Source organism: Terrapene carolina, unplaced genomic scaffold (assembly GCF_002925995.2).
Source record: "Terrapene carolina triunguis isolate 2854851 unplaced genomic scaffold, T_m_triunguis-2.0 Scaffold96, whole genome shotgun sequence".
Lineage (NCBI taxonomy): Eukaryota > Metazoa > Chordata > Testudines > Emydidae > Terrapene > Terrapene triunguis.
The window spans coordinates 30,415,354-30,433,390 of record NW_020664447.1 but is presented as its reverse complement, the minus strand read 5'-3'; the positions used below and the strand labels follow the sequence as shown (position 1 = coordinate 30,433,390).

General features: G+C 44.3%; 1 protein-coding gene across 2 annotated transcripts in view; it reads left to right on the top strand.

The window, feature by feature from the left end:
- The first annotated feature begins 263 nt into the window (after window positions 1–263).
- The window catches only part of AMBRA1 (autophagy and beclin 1 regulator 1), a 193,082-nt gene continuing 175,308 nt past the window's right edge, over window positions 264–18,037 (top strand). For both annotated transcript variants that reach the window (XM_024214879.3, XM_024214870.3), the window contains exon 1: window positions 264–389. The gene's annotated coding sequence lies outside the window, so the exon portion shown is untranslated. The remainder of the gene's footprint in view (window positions 390–18,037) is intronic.

Here is an 18,037-nt window from a genome sequence, read left to right as displayed (position 1 = left end):
GGCCTCGTCCTCCGCCCACCCTCATCTCTGAACTCCATTTCTTTATCCTGTCCCGAGCCGGGCTCCCTTGGGTTTTCCTCTTTCAAACTCCGGAGAATCGCTCGACGCTCGGCTAGTAAAGCCTGGCACGGCTCTAGATTCGGCTGCTAGGGCCTGGTTCAGCTCTTGGCTCTGTTGCTCGGCTGTTAGGGCCTGGCTCGGTTACTTGGCGCTCAGCTACCCGCCCTGGCCGAGGTCCTCGGAGCGGCGGCGGCAGTAGGAGATCGAGCAGCTCGGGCTACTTCCCCGAGGCCAGGCCCCGCCGCGCCCGGGACCCCCAGCTCCGCCGCGACCTCGCCCCACCCCCTCGGGCTACGCGGCGAGCCAGGCCCAGGCCCTTCCTGCAGCAGGTAGGCTCCGGGCCTAGGCGCTCGGCCCGGCCTGGCTGAGCACGGCCCGTGCCCCTCCCGAGGCCGGCCTGGCCGCCCCGCAGCCACCGGCTGGCACCGGACAGGGGGGCGGAGGCGGGGGTGTCGGGGCTGGGAGGCCACCAGAGGGTCCCGGGCCTCCCGGTGCTGGGGTGAAGCGGGTCAGGGGGCGGTACGGGGGAGGGTGTCCCCGAGCTGGGCTCCGGGGAGGTGATAACTTGGTTTCTGGGTGTCCCGCGGCGCGGAGTCTCCCTAGGACAGGTGCAGCACTGGGTCTCCTGCTGCCCCGGAGAACAGGCTGCCTGGCGCCCTCCGCTTGCCCGCCCTGGGCACAGGCCCGGAAAATGCCACCGTCCGGCAGCCCCAGGCACAGAAAATCCGAGTCACCCTGAGTGAAACTGAATGGCTTCCAGCTCGTCAGACGCTGCCGATCTGCATGTCCGCTGCCACGTTAAACCGGAGACTGGTCACTGGCCGTGCCTCAGGGCCCTTGGAAACCCCGCTAACTAGCAGCAGCAGAAATGAAGGAGTTGCCTGTCATGCTCATTTGCTCCATTTTCTGTCTCCAGCTCCATTTGGTCATCACACTCCTCCTTACACAACAAGGCAGGAGGGATGGGGTTAATTCTGTTTTCACTTTTCCGGCTGTGGTATAACTGTTGTTCTAAGGCACTTGGATGGAAACAAAAGCAGGAGGACAGTTTTTATCTTCAGGTTGAATATACCAATCAGTTCCTCCACTCAGGACTTTCGTGGGATATCAGAGTGGCTATTTTTTTTTGTTGCTGCTGTTTTGACACATGTTGTACGTGCAACAGGACTTAATATTTAAAAGCAATAAACAAAACTTACTGGGCTACCAAAATTAGGACAACCAAGTTTAATTAAACATAAATTGCTGATTGTCCTTGAACAACTTGCCCTACAGAATGATTCCTGTAGTGGTCAGTGGTGTGAAACATGAGCGTAGGACAGGTTATTTTATTACAATAGTTTTGGGATAAAATAAATTCCTTTTCTCTCCTTGTAATGAGGCTTACTGTATGTCTGTTCTGAGGAATGAGAGTAATTTGTTCTGAACAGGGTACTCATTACACATTAGCCTGGTGATGTGGAAGTAAAGTACCTTGTCCTTTTGAAGCCATGTGCTGTTACAAAGCAGCTATGAGAGAGGATTGGGTATTTCAGCTCTTCATTGGCTTTGTAGGTTCTACATTTGTACAGCTGTCCATGCTGGCAGAGTCTCAATTGTTTATTCAATAGGGCAAGGAGTTGGGGTCATTAGTTAAAATAATTGGTGGTTTAAATTCATATGTCTTCCCACATAATTTTGAAATTCCTTTGTAGTACCATCCTGCAAAGGGAGGCTCTGGTACAAACACCTCCAGCAGCAGAATGAATTAAAGTATCTGGTGAAATCAGGCACAGGCTTGCCCTGTGGAGAGGGAAGAACAAATATCCAAAAAAGTAGGGAGGTCACCCACAGAGAAGAGGAGGTGCAAGTAAATTACTTAATTTTAGGGTGTAGATTTTAAAGGGATATTGTCATCTTAAAAGTCGTGTTTCTGATGACTTTTTGTCTAATCTTGTTATGATTTATAGTTAAGATTTTATAGGTAAGAACTGAGACGCTAGAGGAAAAAACAACTTTTTTCAGTTTTTGTTCGTTTGACAGCACTGTTTCCCCATGCAGTCAGTTTCCCTCGTTGGAGTGTCTCTCATTGAGATGGCGGTAGAGAAACAACCATTGTGTGTGTAGGTTTTTTTTTTTAATTTTTTTTTTTTAATCTGCAAAAACTGACCAATGGACTCGGGCAGATATAGGGCCTGAAACTGCTTTTAACTTAAAACAAACACAAATCCCTCCAATTGATGATCCTCCTTGTAACTAATTTTTTCATTTCTCCCTACTTTTTTTTTTTTTTTTATTTTGCTCCTTCCATGCCTACTCTGTAAGAAACTTTGAATCAAAAACTCATTCCAAGGAGTTTGACGTCCTTAGTAAGGGACTGTAGACATCTTACATGTTGAGATGCCACTGTATATAAACTGAGGCTACCAACGTCTTCCTTTCATCTCTCTTCCATCTGAAATTTGGAGAAGGCACTTTACATTTAGCTTGTAAGTGTACTCCACTTAGGAAGGAACAATCAGTTGCACACATTCAAAATGGGAAATGACTGCCTAGGAAGGAGTACTGCAGAAAGGGATCTGGGGGTCATAGTGGATCACAAGCTAAATATGAGTCAACAGTGTAACACTGTTGCGCAAAAAAAAAAAAAAGGCAAACATAATTCTGGGATGTATTAGCAAGAGTGTTGTAAGTAAGACACGAGAAGTAATTCTTCTGCTCTACTCTGTGCTGATTAGGCCTCAACTGGTGTATTGTGTCCAGTTCTGGGTGCCACATTTCAGGAAAGATGTGGACAAATTGGAGGAAGTCCGGAAAAGAGCAACAAAAATGATCTATGAGGGAAGATTGAAAAAACTGGATTTGTTTAGTCTGGAGAAGACTGAGAGGGGGACATACTTTTTCAAGTACGTAAAAGGTTGTTACAAGGAGGAGGGAGAAAAATTATTCTCTGGGCTTAAATTACAGCAAGGGCAGTTTAGGTTGGAAAAACTTCCTAACTGTCAGTATAGTTAAGCATTGGAACAAATTGCCCAGGGAGGTTGTGGAATTTCCATCACTAGAGATTTTTAAGAGCAGGTTAGACAAACACCTGTCAGGGATGGTCTAGATAATACTTAGTCCTGCCATGAATGCAGGGGACTGGAGTAGATGACCTCTCAAGGTCCTTCCAGTCCTATGATTTCCTGGTTCCCTGTGGCAGAACATTGTGTGTGTGTGTGTGTGGTGGTTTTTTTGTTTTTTTTAAATAAATGGTTTAATACATGACTGTGATACATGGTCACCACGCTAACCTTTGGTCTTTTCAGCTTGATAGTGTCCCTTAAATTACTGAATACATTCTCTCAACCTTAACTGCACCTTAAAGATTTTGTCTGGGAATATGTATTTAGTTCTTGAATTGTTCTCCTAAATCATTCCTTCAGAGCCCTTATCAATTTTGTTGCTCTTCTCTGAATTTCTCCTAATTTGTTTTGGCAGTGCTCACAATGTGTTAGGCGCTTTTCAAACACAAGAAAATGTACCGTTCCTGCCTTGAAATGCTTACAAGCTAAACGGCAAATGAAGAGTGTGGCCTACACTAGGGACAGGTCTACACTGGGGGGGCTTGATCTAAGTTACGCGAATAACATAGCTGAAGTCGACGTACTTAGATCTACTCACCACGGTGTCTTCACTGCGGTGAGTCAACTGCTGCCACTCCCTCATCGACTCCGCCTGCGCCTCTCATGGCGGTGGAGTACAGGAGTCGACTGGAGAGTGCTTGGGGATCGATCACTGCCCGCCGATCTAAGGGTATATCAACACTTCAGGCTGGGGGGGTGGGTGATTCCCAGTTCGAGGAGACTTACTCACACTAGTTCTCATTGAGCCAGCATCCTAAAAACAGAGTGTAGCCATGGCTAGAAGCAGGAGGGGCTAGCTGCCTTGAGTTCATACTTAGCATCTCTGAGGAGTATGCATTTGGGGCCGCTAGCTTCTTGTTTTGCTTTGGCTACATTCCATTTTTAACTTATGTTAGCTCTCACCGAGATAGCATGTATGTCTCCTCAAGTTTGGAATCACACTCCCAGCTCAAAGTGTACACATACCCTAAGTGGGTAACTAGCCACAGCTGTATATCCTCCTATATCTTTGTGGCAATCAATAGATGTAGAATATCCTTGAGTTTCCACATACAGCCATAACTGGCCTATTTCTTACAGGCGTGAAGGCAGAAGTGGGTCTTTAGGAGGGATAGGAATATGGAGAGGGTAGTGGCCTTGCAAATATGGTTAGGGAATGTGTTCTCTGCTGTCCCTACCAGTGGAAGAAGGCTCACAGATGTTTGCATGAGAACCATACGTATTTCTTTGTATTCATCATTGTTAACAACTCCTTCCAATTTGGTGTCCTCTGCAAATTTCATTATGCTGTTATCCCCTCTCTTCCAATTTGCAGATTTTAAAATGGAACCTAACAGTGGCCCTGTGTGAGCATACAGTATGGTCCCCTACCATCAGTCCAGTACATTGCTGTTTAATATTTATATTTAATTTAGTTTTTCAGCTAATTCTCAATACATTTGACAGGGTCATAGCTAAGCACTTTTGAATGAATTTTGAGTGAGACATCATGGGACCTTGTCTGAGACTTTTTGCTAAAATTCAAATATAATATCGACTGTTCACTTATGACTAATCTGTCAGAATAAACAATAACGTGTTCTAGCAACATCCTGCTGGCTGATAGTAGTTCTGTAATCCACTATCACTGTAAATCAGTGACTTAAAGTTAGCCCCTTTTGTTTTAGGAAGGTAGGCAAACAGCAAAGGAGGCTACAGGTACCAGTTTTTTGGTACTTGGAACTTTTTCATTGCTGTCTAGAAATAATTGTTAATGGATTGGTATGCTGCTTGACTAATACTTTTTCATCCTAGGGTGCATATTATCCAGATAACCTGATTTGTAAATTCAAACTCACCTATTCCTCATCCATAGCTATTTTACAATCTTTTTTTTATACTTTTACTTTTTCTCTTTGAAGGCAGACTAAAAAGGAGTTCAGCATTGCCTTGCCCTCTTCACTTAATAATGGACCTACTTTCTCTCCATTACTGCTTTTTCCCCTTGATTTATAGGAGCCCTTATTTCCATTAACTCCTTGGATAGCATTAATTTTTTTCTGCTGTCTTCTCTGAAAGCCATAATTGACCTGAGTGTTTGCATTCCCACTTTTTCATTTCCTATACAGGTTTCTTAACTTCAGATGTTTGAGCACTGCCTTATGCATCTGACTCAACTAGCAATTGCTTTGCATTTTTTGTAGAGAAGTTGTAGAGCAGCGGCTCCCAAACTTGATTGGTTTTGCTACTACCATCTTAAAAAAGAAGTTGTGAAGTGAATTGGTGGAACATCAAGGTCATGTACCACCAGTGATGTATGTGTACAGTGCAGGAATCCCTGTTAGACAATTGTGCCTTTTAGTGTTTCCCAACTGCCTTCACCAGTGTGCATTTGAATACTTGTATTGCTTCCTTTATTCATTAGAATTTTTTATCAAAACTTTTCCCCCCTGATACTACTTATACTTTTAATGCTGTGGTTAGTGAGCTTACTGAATTCAGGGCACTCCTGATCACTGGTACTATGTATGTCCTATTTCTCTTGTATTTTCACTAAGATTACATTATTGGAAGCCTGTGTGTTGATATCATGGAGAGTGGACATTACAGAGTAACAACAATCTGGTATGAAGAATCTACTTCATATTTACTACATATTCATTAACCCAGTTTATGAGGGAAAGTGATTGACTGAAATATTAATAAGTTCAAAATAAGGGTGTTGGGGAGGAATAGTATAGGGTGACCCACAAGGAAGTAACATAATGAAATTGTGTAAAGGAGAAGGCAGGAATATAGGAAACCCTTCCTAATGGTGAGATCTATTAAACTTTGGAATTGTCTCCTGATAGAAGCTCCATTGCTTGGGACATTTAAAACAGGAGTGGATATAGGCTCAGGGAATAGACAAGAACATCCTGCCTCGGCACCCAAGAAAGTGGAGTATAAATGAAAGTCTTTGTTGGCTCTAATTTTTATGATCTGTTCTCTGAAGCTTCCAGGAGGTGTTGGATGATGGGATTGGGTGTAGAGGTAGGCTGTCTGAACCCATGTGCTAGCAGAGCTCATCTTTCAACTTCCATGAAGAACCTTCATATGAGGTTTTGAGTGCTCATCAATAGTACAGCTGAGTTATCACTCTTATGAGGCCTTCTTGGCCATGTTGGCAGAGGTGATAACCCTGGCACCACCCTCTTGGTCTTACAAAAGTTGTTAGACACAAGCATGTAACATTTATCCTGCATCTTGTGCAATTTATAATTCCCACAAGGCTTCTATCTCCGAAACTACTTCTCTGATTCCCTTGAACCTTTCCAACAAAATTTTCTTTTGGATTGAGGCTGAGCATGTGAAATTCTAGGCCAATCAGAGGCTTATTGGATAAATTAGAAGGGAATCAGGAATAAGCATTGAAACTGACTTTTTTTGTTAACCACAGAGTCACTTAAAAATCACACACATTTTCCTGTCCCTCCTTTTTCCTGCTATATTGGTGACAGTCTGTCCAGGTAGAATTTGATGTGCATCCCTGTACCAAGCCCAAACTTTTCATTCCCCTCTCTTGTTTAGAAGGTCTTAATTCAGAAATGCTCCAGTTTCAGCTTTTGGCCAGGTCATACCTACTCTGACTCACCATCTTATCTGCCTGCTTGCTTCTGTGAATTAGGGAATCACAAGGAGCTCTCTGGGTTTAGGTGAGGTGCCTGCTTCCAGCTGGTTTTTCCGAGTACTGGTTTTGTGGTAACATACCCTCAGGCTCAACCTGAATCTGTAAAAGATCTAATTCTGCCTATTGAGTTAGCAGCAAATCTGTTTACAGGATTAGACCCCAATTCTGTAAATGCTTACATACATGCTGCTTTGGGTAGTTCCACTGAAATCTGTGGGCCACATCTGGTTCTGGCCACTGTCAGAGATGGGTTACTGGACTAGATGGACCTTGGGTCTGATCCCTATGGGATTTACTATGTTCCTATATGTGTTTGCCTTATCTGGGGCTTAGATTGTAGGTTTCTTTACCTCTCCATCCCAAAAGAGCCAATTTTTTTTTAAGTGTTAATTTACACTTTACCTCACTCTGTTCCCCATTCTTCTCCATACCATACTTTTGAGAGGGAGGCATAGTCTGAGAATATTGAACTGGGAACTAGGAACTCTAGTGTTCTGATATCAGCTGTGCTATTGACTCAGATAGTGGCTTTTAACAAGTCACTTCCCCTTTTTGTGCATTTCCTCATTTGTCGATTGTGAAGGGGTTGTGAAGTTTGTTTGGAAATGAAAATTGCTATACATGTGCTAAGTATTGAGATAATAGATAGTAGATAATAGAGCTAGAAAAGACCAGTCAGGTTGTCCAATCTGACCACTAAATTTTGAAGGGAGTACCCTTTTACATTTTCCCCACAAATGTCTCTTCTAGCCTGTTTGCCAGTCTTTGCAGTGTTGGTACCTCCTCAAATTTCCCTTGGCACTTCCTCTTCCATGTGATCTTGTCAATAACTAACCTAAATCTTTTGCCAGCTTAATTTTTCTCCTCTTTTATCAACTGAAGAGTTCTCTTCCTTAACGTAGTCAAAAATACTTCTCATGATAAAGTATCTCCCTGAGTCTTCTGTCTTCAGTGCCATATTTTAATCCCCGTTGTCTCTGGCAATTTTGGTGTCAGTTGCTCTTTTTATGTTATCTTGCTTGTCTATATTTCATGCAAAAACTACTAGTTCATCATTATGACTGGGAATTTAAACACACAAGTCAGGAAATTCCAGTTAAGGTTCTCATGGCAACTAACTCCTTGTTGTACTTGCACAATATTTTGTATTGATGAGGGTGCTGCTTAATGTCTGTGCAAAGTGGTTGTTTGTGTTGCTGCAGCAACACTAACTTTTGAATTTCCTGACTTGTGTTTATATTCTCAAACATAATTAGACTAACACAGTTTTGGTACTGGATTTCCCTTTTGTACAAATGAAACAATTCAAAATAAGAAATTTCCCATTGAAAGAAAATTGTGTTTTCTTTTTTGATGAAAGATTGAAATATGCCAGGTTGAAGATACACATTCCTTTTGAGCAGTGCACTTTGATGCATTTAAAATCCCAGTAGAAGATCACAGCATGCAATTTTTACTATTCCATTATGTCTAAACCAGGTATTTTCAAACAGACGAAAGGTTTTCTGTTTCACAGAGAGCTGGGTCCGTGGCAAGTGTGAAGATCTTTAAATTTAAACTTTTTAAAATTGAAGGATGTAAAAAGTCTGAATGAATGGATTATTCTTTTTCAATATCTCAGAACAGGCAGAATAAAAACCTAGCAAACATGCCAAGTCTTTCTGGGGTGAGTAACTTCAGCCCACAAGGTAATAGTTTGAGACAGTTAAAAGCCTAAAAACAGGGTCTTGCAATGAAAGTGCCACCTCATCCCTAACCCTGGGCCCAGTTATGTAATCTCCACACAAGTTGACTTTCCATTAACTTCAGTGAGAGCTTTCTGTGTACAAAGACTGTAGAGGATCAAGCCTCTGTAAAGTTGCTGAAATCCGTCTTGCATCATGGCGATCATATTCTGTCTATCCGTTTCTATCTCCTCTCTCCATCCTAATAACACTATCTTATGGTGTAGCTCAGGGGTAGGCAACCTATGGCACGTGCGCCGAAGGCGACACGCAAGCTGATTTTCGGTGGCACTCACACTGCCCGGGTCCTGGCTACCGGTCCGGGGGGCTCTGCATTTTAATTTAATTTTAAATAAAGCTTCTTAAACATTTTAAAAACCTTATTTACTTTACATACAACAATAGTTGAGTGTTATATTATAAACTTATAGAAAGAGACCTTCTAAAAATGTTAAAATGTATTACTGGCACACAAAACCTTAAATTAGAGTGAATAAATGAAGACTCGGCACACCACTTCTGAAAGGTTGCCGACCCCTGGTGTAGCTTGAGAGCTGACAGACTTCAGGTTCTTGGAGCTCTAAGGCAATGGCTGAAATGGTCGCAGGGAACTACTACTTCCAGTGTAACTATGGTGCAGATTTTTTCATGAGCAAAGTCATGACAGTGAGGGTCAAAAGTAGGATTCCATGAATGCCTCCTATGCTACAAGACAGGTCACCAACAAGAGACCATTACATGAATGTTTAAAATAAATGGTAGAACACTTTCAAATTTGGGTAGGGATTTTTTTCTTTTCCCACCATAGTGTACTATGATACTTATATAGTTTCAGGTATTAGTCTATCTCAATTGGTATAATCAAGTACAAGGGAACAGTGTAGGCTTGTGGTTAGAGCAGGAGACTGAGCATTGGGATTCTGCAGTTCTAGTTCTGGCTCTGCCACTGTTCTGGCGTCGTGCTTAATAAGTAATTTCATCTCCTTATACCTCCCATTTTATAACACCTGTGTCACAGGAGGGGAAGGTGTTGGTCTTAACTCTGGGTAAAATGCTCTGAAATCCTTACTTAAGATTTGCATCATAACATACTTTGTGTCTCCACTGCATATTCATTAAACTTCCTTGCAGCTGTCTTTAAGTGCCATATTACAACCACAGAAATAAGTCTCTCTTTAAAGTTTGAATAAAAGCAGGAACAAGAACTATGTGATTATCATGATATGGTTCATGGATGACATGAAAGAAATGAAGCTGAAAAGCAGAGGATTAGAGTCACTAAACAGAAGACTAGATGTTAAGCTCATGGATTGCAGCCTCGGAAGTTCGTATGGTCCTATGCCACTGTAGTGAAGGATGCTGAGAGGCCCTTTTCTTCTGCTATAACCACTATAAAAAGTTAGACTAGTAGAACTGTTCTGGATAAAGGGCCATGTTATCATTCTAAACTGTCTTTACATAGTTCAGATTCCAGTACTTCATGCTGCAAGGAGTGATCATACCTAGGGGCCTTCCAAATTCACAGTCCATTTTGATCAATTTAAAAATTGGTCAATTTCATGTTTTCAGATGTTTACATCTGAAATTTCATGGTGTTACCACCATGGGGGTCCCAACCCAAAAGGAGGTCGGGAGGGGTGGTCACAAAGCTGTTGTAGGGGGTAGCAGGATTGCCACCCTCACTTCTGCACCGTCTTTGGGGCTGGGCTCTGAAGGCAGCAGCCATGGGGCTTCCTGCAGTTGAGGGAGGTACCTGGAGGTGGGTCTGATCCCCCCCTGAGAGCAGCTGTGCCGGCCTGCCCCCTGCCTAGCCCAGACTAGCAGCTAGGAGCCCCTGGCTGGGTGTGCCCCCAGCCCTGCCTCTCTCACTACCCTCCAATAGCTAGATTTCATGGGGGAGGTCTGATTTCATGGCCCATCGCATGTTTTTCAGGGCTGTGAATTTGGTAGGGCCCTAATCATGGATATCGAGCCAGTGCAGGAAGGGAAAATCAACCTTGCCTGTCTGGAAAGTAGAGGTTCTGAAAGTGTTGAAATTTCACACCACCTCCTGGGCATTAATTCAATTCACTATTTGCTTAGTGAAATCTGGAGGGAGAGTTAGGGTCCCTTTGTGAATGAGGTAATACTTAGCTCTTATAGTGCTTTTCATATCTTACATCTGAGAGCAATATCATCCCCATTTTGCAAATGCAAAAATGGAGGCACAGGGAAATGACTTTCTCAATGTCACCTAAAGGGCCCAGTGGCTGAGCCTGAAATGGAAACCAGGCCTTCTGAGTCCGAGTCCATTGCTCTATTCTTCTCTCCTCCCCGCGCGCCCCCCCCCCCAATCTCTAAAACACATGTTGGTCCTGCCAATGTTAAGTAAACCTGCTCCTGAAGCTAATGACCTTGCCAACAATTGCCCCTACTCCCAGTCTCTCTTTCTTGAATAAGGTAGTCTAAGACTGTGGAATGCTACCGCTGGCAGCATCTTTTCACCTATGAGATCCTAGACTCCTTTCAGTCTGGCTTCAGTTTGGTAGATGGCATAGAAAAGATGCTGGTTGTGTTTAATGGGTGATCTCTTGGGGCTATTGTTCCTTTGTGCTGGATGTAGCAGGACTAGATAGTTGTGTTAAGCTGGTTTTGCTTTTTTTTTTCCTTGCATAGGTTCCGGAGGGTTGTGATTGGCATCTGCTCCTCCTCCCAGAGAGCCTTTACCACTGGGTCCCAGAGAGCTCAGTTTTATCCTCTCTCCAGTTGTAATGTTTTGGGGGACTGTGTGGACTGCAGTGCCACCAGTAAGATGACACCAAGCTCTGTTGTAAGTGTGTACAGTGCTCTCTTCTCAGCTACTAAAAGAAATAGGGATCTTGATGAACATCTGTCTCAGGAGCAGTCCCAGGTAAAATGGAGGGGAAGTTGATTGATTGGCAGGGGAAGCACTTTGAGAAACTAGCAGCACCTGCTGTAGCATCCTCAATAGAAGACACCTGTCTTCTGGTTGTCAAGGTGGGGTGTACTTGTGGAGGCCAAAAATGCTTTTTGTGCCTGACTGGACAGGAGGCATTATCCTCAGTGATCCATTGTTCTTGGAGAATGCACTTCTGTATCCCACCGTTGGGATGGTTAGGGCTGTGCCGTGAGCCTGGAACAGTTTACCAAGTGTTAGTGTCTGATTTGTAGGTTTTTCTTTGCTGCTGCCCTGAAAGAACACCAATACATCACTTAACTTCTCCTGCAGTGTTCTCCAACTTCATTTGGGGTCGTAAATACACTCCCCTCTCGTTGGGGTAGCGCCATAGGAACACAACTTAATTGTTAAAGCAAACACACAGAATCCTAAAAATCTTATATTCTGTGGCCAGACTCGAGTTCAGCAGCCAACAGTGCAATGTTCTCCTTCTGAGGCAGTGTTGCTTTCCCGGCAAGGTTTGTTTGCAAGTTCTCTTCATGGCTTCCTTTTGTCCTCCAGAATGCATAGGCAGAGACAGCTTTTATATTTCACTTGCTGTTGCCTTTGTCAGTCACTTAGGACATCTTTGGGCAGCAGGGAGGCTGAAAGACTTGAATGTTTTTTTTTTTTTTTTTTTTTTAAGGGGTGTGACAAAGTTCCTCCTCTGCCTTGGTGGGTCCTGCGCTTATTGGCGGATTTGCTCTCCTCGGAGATTCACGGCAGCCCTCAGTTTGGCCACGTTTGCTAGTGACTCAAACCTGCCGTTCACTCAGCTAACCTCATCACTGGCCAGCATGGGGAAAAGGAAGGAGAACAATCCCCGCAGTCTCTGCTGATCCACGTAGTGAGTCGGGGGACAGGCCAGGGACCTTCCCCTCTGGTGGGACCCACAGTCCAGGTCAATTCCTCCTGTATCCAATAGGGAGTTGGGGGGATGCGGGGAACCCAGGCCTGCCCTCTACTCTGGGTTCCAGCCCAGGGCCCTGTGGATCACAGCTGTCTACAGTGTTTCGTGTAACACCCGTGTGACAGCTACAACTCTCTGGGCTACTTCCCCCTGGCCTCCTCCCAACACCTTTTTATCCTCACCGCAGGACCTTCCTCCTGATGCCAGATAACATTTGTACTCCTCAGTCCTCCAGCCCTCTCACTCTCAGCTCCTTGCGTGCCCCTCACTAAGTGAAGGGAGGTCAATTTTAAACCAGGTGCACTGATTAGCCTGCCTGTCTTAATGGATTCTAGCAGCTTCTTAATTGGCTCCAGGTGTCCTAATTAGCCTGCCTGCCTTAATTGTTTCCAGCAAGTTCCTGATTGTAAGGGAACCGCCCCTGATACCTTACCCAGGGAAAAGGGACCTGCTTAATCTGAGACTAATATATCTGCCTTCTATCGCTCTCCTGTAGTCCGGGCAGAGTTCTTCTGGGCGGTGTCCACTGGCTCCCTTGACGCCTTCAAGGAGCAGTGGGCGCTGTCCGGGGTTCTCTGCTCGGTGTCCCAGTCAGGTTCTCTTCGTTTGACCCTTTGACTGCGCTCCTGTTCCTGTTATTTCATTAGTTGTCCCCCGGAATCATTTGGTTTCCAGGCCCAGTGATCCCTCCCCTTAGCCTGGGGGGGAGGTCCTTTAGCAGTGGGTGGGCTTCGCCCACCCACTTCCTGGATCCCAGTAGAATCACTCTCCTGTAGCCATCTCTCCCGACCCTGTCACAGGGGGTCGTGTGCAGAAGATGCACAACATTTGCTGCTTTCAGCCTTTTTACTGGTAGAGATGGTCCTACCCCTTTCAGATGCACTCATCAGAGAAGGCTTTCCGTGGTTGATTTGGCACATGACCAACCAATCCTATGAAGTGCTGGAAAGATGAGATTCTTATTTTAAGAGCCTGTAAGGCCATAAGAAATTCCTTTCCAGTGTCTTTAGTGGATAATTCACTTGTGCTGACACCATCTGAAATCCTCCCCTGCATCAAAACCAGCTGTGGTCCCTGAGAACAGTGTTATGTAAACTCGTCAAGAAACAACAGCAATCAGGGTAATGGGAAAGGAAAGATGGGGAGACCCACAGTCTCTGCAACATGCCAGTGTTCTCCAGTTACTCACTGTCAGTTACAGAACATCTGCTGAATGTTCCAAAATGATGTATTCTTGACTGTCCTTCCTGCTGTGGGCAGATTTCTGTTTGGACTGCCTCTCGGACAGATGGGTTCCTGTCAGATCAGTTCAGTGTGCTTCCCGCTGGCCATTTGTCATGATGGTCTTCACCCTACATTATCCTGGTGTACTGTAATGATCTCTGTCTCCTGTTTTGCATTCATTCTGGGATTACTAAAGGCCTCCTTTATGGATTCTGAACAATTACAGCTGGACTCGTTGTAGCTCATTCAGAAACTGGGAATTCTCAAGACTCTTTTGAGGGTAGCTGGCATGGAGCAGGATTCGGGGAGAATTGGGTCTGGGCTGGGTAATTCTTTCCACACTTGTAAACAGCCTAACATGCAATCTGTAGTGTCCTGAAATGCCCTGAAGGAAAAATTGTTAAAGAAAACAAAGCCACCAGTTGTAGAAAATCATTTGGCTTTCCACTTGTAGAGTTTCCCTGGTACAGTGGGCAATTTTCCAGATCTTTAATGACTATACTAATAATTAATCTTGCAGTTGTCAGGCAAAACTTGTGGATGTTTCCCCCTAGAACATGAGAGTTAAGAAAACCCAGCTTCTCATTCTGATTTTCAACTTTCAGGTGTGTTATTTAATATTGGGTATAACAAATCCAATGCTACTGAGACAGTGGGCTGGAAAGGCCTGATCCATTGATCTGCACCTTCTGTCTATGCTGAGACCAGAATGTAGACCATTCCAAGCCTGTGGAGCTTCTACTAGTCCTGTTTTAGGGTCACATAGCTGATATAATACAGTAAATAACAATTGCATTCTGTATCATACCTGGCAATGATATTTAACCACAAACTATATGCCATTTGCTGCTTTTCTTCCTCAGACAAAACCCTTTTGAAGCTGATAGGGAATTTTGACAAGGATAGAAGGATTTGGCTCAATGTAAGAAAATTAGGAAGAGAGTCCATTATTAAGAAAGGTGAAAGGTTTCTTGCTTTTTAAAGGGAAGCCAGTTCATATAGCTGGTGCCCACAACTAAACTGGATACAGCAAAATAGAACCTACACACAGGGAAACAAATGCAATCTGAAATGCTTGCAGAGCACATCTCCCCATTAAAGCCACTTTCACCACAACATTCAGGGTGTCATTAAGCCAGGAAAACGATGTACCTCTATCCTTAGTGAGCTCTAATTGGGTTAGCCCCAGAAGGGATTCCAGAGAGCCCCTATAATCCAACCTTCACTCAAGACTTCTTTATAGACTCAGGGGGGCTGTTCGTGTGTGTCCAGATATGCTCTAACATGTACAGTGTGTCAGCCCTACAGTAAGTTATAGAAAGCTGGGCAGCTCAGCAGCTTACCACGTAGGTGCTGACTACATCCCTTCAAACAATGGGGAGCAAGAGATCCTATTAGGGGTATGAAAAAACAGGTAGCAAGCTCCACAGGGATCATGATCCAAAGTATTTTGTTCTCTATAAACAAGAACCTCCGTCCAAAAAGCTATGAATTTGGGACCAGAACACAATAGGTAGAGCAATGCCACTCTCTTGGAGTACCTTCTCCAACACAGATTGACCTGGTGTGAGCAGATCGGAATGTCTTACATATTGTAGAGATCAGTTCATACTGAGTTTCAGTTGGGGATGTTTCAGGGAACGCCTTTTTTGCATTCAGTATAACTCTTTTCCCTGTGTTCAACCTTCAGGTTCTCAAATTTAAGGCTTTTTTCCTAGAGCAGCAGGATATGAGACCAGATAATTGAGATAAAATGAATTTTTTCACCTCCCCCTGAGCAGTTGGCATCAAGCTGTCTAATAATGACTTTGTGTTATGCGTACACACTAAAGATTTAGGCAGAATGACTTAAGATGAAAATATGAAAATGCACCTAAGAGGACTTGGCATTTCCACATAGCAAATACCCATGGTTCAGTAAGCACAATTGGAAACGTTAATGTAGCGAGCAAGCTTGTTACTGTAAAGTAACAAACATCTTTATGCTGTGTTGTTGTAGCCATGTCGCTTCCAGGATATTAGACAGACAGTGGATGAGGTAATATCTTTGGAGCTTACACAGAGTTCTTCTTCAGGTTAGGTCTTGAAAAAGAGCTCTGTATAAGCTCCAAATCTTCTCTCTCTCACCAACAGAAGTTGGTCCAATAAAAGATATTCCCTCACCCACCTTGTCTCTCAGAAATCTTAATGTTTTGTAACCTCTTGGCTTCCTGGTCACTTTTATCTGATGACCTGGAATTCCACAGAATAGAAGCTAAGGTTTTGAAAACAGCACAGCATGGCTTAGCAGGTCCTGAAGCTCTGGATGGTACCCCACTTTTGACCATTTGTCTTTTCCCCCTTTCCCTTCTTGAGGCTTCTTCACCAGCACAGTTGGCTTCAGAGGGTCTTCCTGAGGGATGTGGCTTCTGTAGTTCTGTTTTGCTTTACAGTGAAGCTTTTCCTTAGCAGGGGGTCCTATTCTTGTCTGTCTTCAGCTGACTTCAGAATAGATTCTAGAGTGAGGGGTTGTCTACGCTGCAGATTTCTGCACTGGGGTTTTAGCTCTTCTCTTTACTACTCTGTCCTTGCTCTTAAATGCCACTGAAAGTTCCCAGTTAATAACAGCTTAGCTTGAATTTAGTTCCCTTTTATTGTTAGCTAGAAGAGAGAAGCATTTCTTTTAGAAGGCTGCCTTTAGCAATTCACTGCGTTAACTTCTCTTTTATATTTTTACAAAGGAAAATGCTCTACTTTAGATTCAGAGTTGTCAGGGTTGAAATCGTCAGACAAGCTCCTCCTTGTAAGCGGCTGCTGTCTTGGATTAGCAGTATAGAAGCTTTTTTCCATAAGGTGGGGTTTCTAGTGAGAATTCCCAGCTTCATACTTTGGCCATCCGTCTCTTCTTGTCTGTGACTGTCACTTCTTTTCTGCTCTTTTTGTAGTAATCTTTATTTTCTCCTTCATTGGGTATTGACAGTATTTTCAGTGCTGTAAAAGTCAGAGGGCACAAAGGCCTTGCCCTCCTGGAGTTTGCTTTCTAAGTAGAGATGACACAACAGTACTGTACCTGCAGTGATCAAAAGGTAGCAGTATCATGTGGAGTGTTTCTTATTTGGACACAGTCTAGGGAGTCACTTGTACGTGGAAGGTTTTGGACAACCAACCCAGATCTGTGGGAACCAAACAGCTCAAACTGTTTAAATGGGTTACTAGTCGGTCACAATATCTGATGATTTCAAGTGACCGCAAAAACTTCTAGTTACAGTGCTTATCCCTTAGGTAACACTTAACATTTTAATACATTTCACAAGCAGTAACCCTGGGAATTTCCTATTACCTAGGCCTGGTCTACACTACAAAGTTAGTCTGACAAGTCTCCTTGCACTGACTTATTTGAGCAGGTGTCCATTTTCACAGTAAGCGCCCTGTTACAGTGCCGCAGTAAATCCACTTCCCCGAGTGGCGTGGAGCAGTGGCCAACCTACTGAGGTCCAGTCAGTGCAAGTGTAGACAGTGCACAAACTGTATCAACCTGAAAAGTCCTCCAGTAGCTGTCTCATGATGTCCCATTCCCTGCAACAGTGACTGCTTTGATCATAATTGTGAATGACACTGCACAGGGGTCACACAGACTGGAAGCCACACACATTCCCTTGAAAGCCCCCTGCATGTTTTTTGAAATGCCTTTCCTAACCGCCCACCTTGGTGAGCACACCTAGCAGCACTCCTTTGTATGCCGCTGTCCAACTGACCATGGTGGCTCCGTGCTCTAGAGCAGTGCTCTTCACTATTTTTGAAGTGGGGGCCACTTTGGCAAAAAAACCTTCAATGTGAGCGCCACATCAACTACTAAATTAACACATTGCTTACTACTCCTTAATGTTGTAATGTTACAGAGCCACTCGTATAACTAAAACAATGTCTACTTGTACAATAAAACAATACTCCTTTTATAAAATAATAACCAGGGAAATATATGGAATTAAAAAGGCACCTGTGCGAGTAAACTTTTTAAGAGCAGAATAATGCAAAACTTACTTTAAAAACTGGGTGAGCGAAAGTGTGCCTCTTCCTCCTTGACTTTGTTCATGCAGTATTTGTAACCTGTCATCGCAATCCAAAGTAAGGCAGTCCAAATGTTCGTTGGTCAATTTGTTCCTCTGTTTTCTTTTCACTCCTCTGGTTGGGGGTGAGGGGTGTGGGAGGGGCTCAGGCTGGGGCAGAGGGTTGGGGTGCAGGGGTGATGGCTGTGGGGTGGGGCTGGGGATGAGGGGTTCAGGGTGCAGGAGGGGGCTCAGGGCTGGGGCAGAGGGTTGGGATGCGGGGGGGGGGGGACGGACGGACGACAGGGATGAGGAGTTTGGGGTGCAGGCAATCTGCTCTGGGGCTGGGGCCAAAGGACTTCCTCCCCCCCCCCCCCCCCCCCCCCCCCCCCCCCCCCCCCCC